The sequence below is a fragment of the Octopus sinensis genome, unplaced genomic scaffold, assembly GCF_006345805.1.
Source record: "Octopus sinensis unplaced genomic scaffold, ASM634580v1 Contig16224, whole genome shotgun sequence".
Lineage (NCBI taxonomy): Eukaryota > Metazoa > Mollusca > Cephalopoda > Octopoda > Octopodidae > Octopus > Octopus sinensis.
The window spans coordinates 17,501-17,841 of record NW_021834224.1 but is presented as its reverse complement, the minus strand read 5'-3'; positions in this window follow the sequence as shown (position 1 = coordinate 17,841).

Genomic DNA, 341 nt, shown 5'->3' with positions numbered 1-341 from the left:
AATGACAGAAGCTAACGGAAATGGTAAAGACCCCCAATGTTCTGTGAAACAAGCTTCTTCTTTAACCCTTTAGTGTTTAAACCGGCCACATCATCATCATCATCGTTTAACGTCCGTTTTCCATGCTAGCATGGGTTGGACGGTTCGACCGGGGATCTGGGAAGCCAGAAGGCTGCACCAGGCTCCAGTCTGATCTGGCAGTGTTTCTACAGCTGGATGCCCTTCCTAACGCCAACCACTCCGTGAGTGTAGTGGGTGCTTTTTAACGTGCCACCTGCACAGGTGCCAGGCAGGCTGGCAATGGCCACGGTTGGATTGGTGTATTTTATGTGCCACCGGCA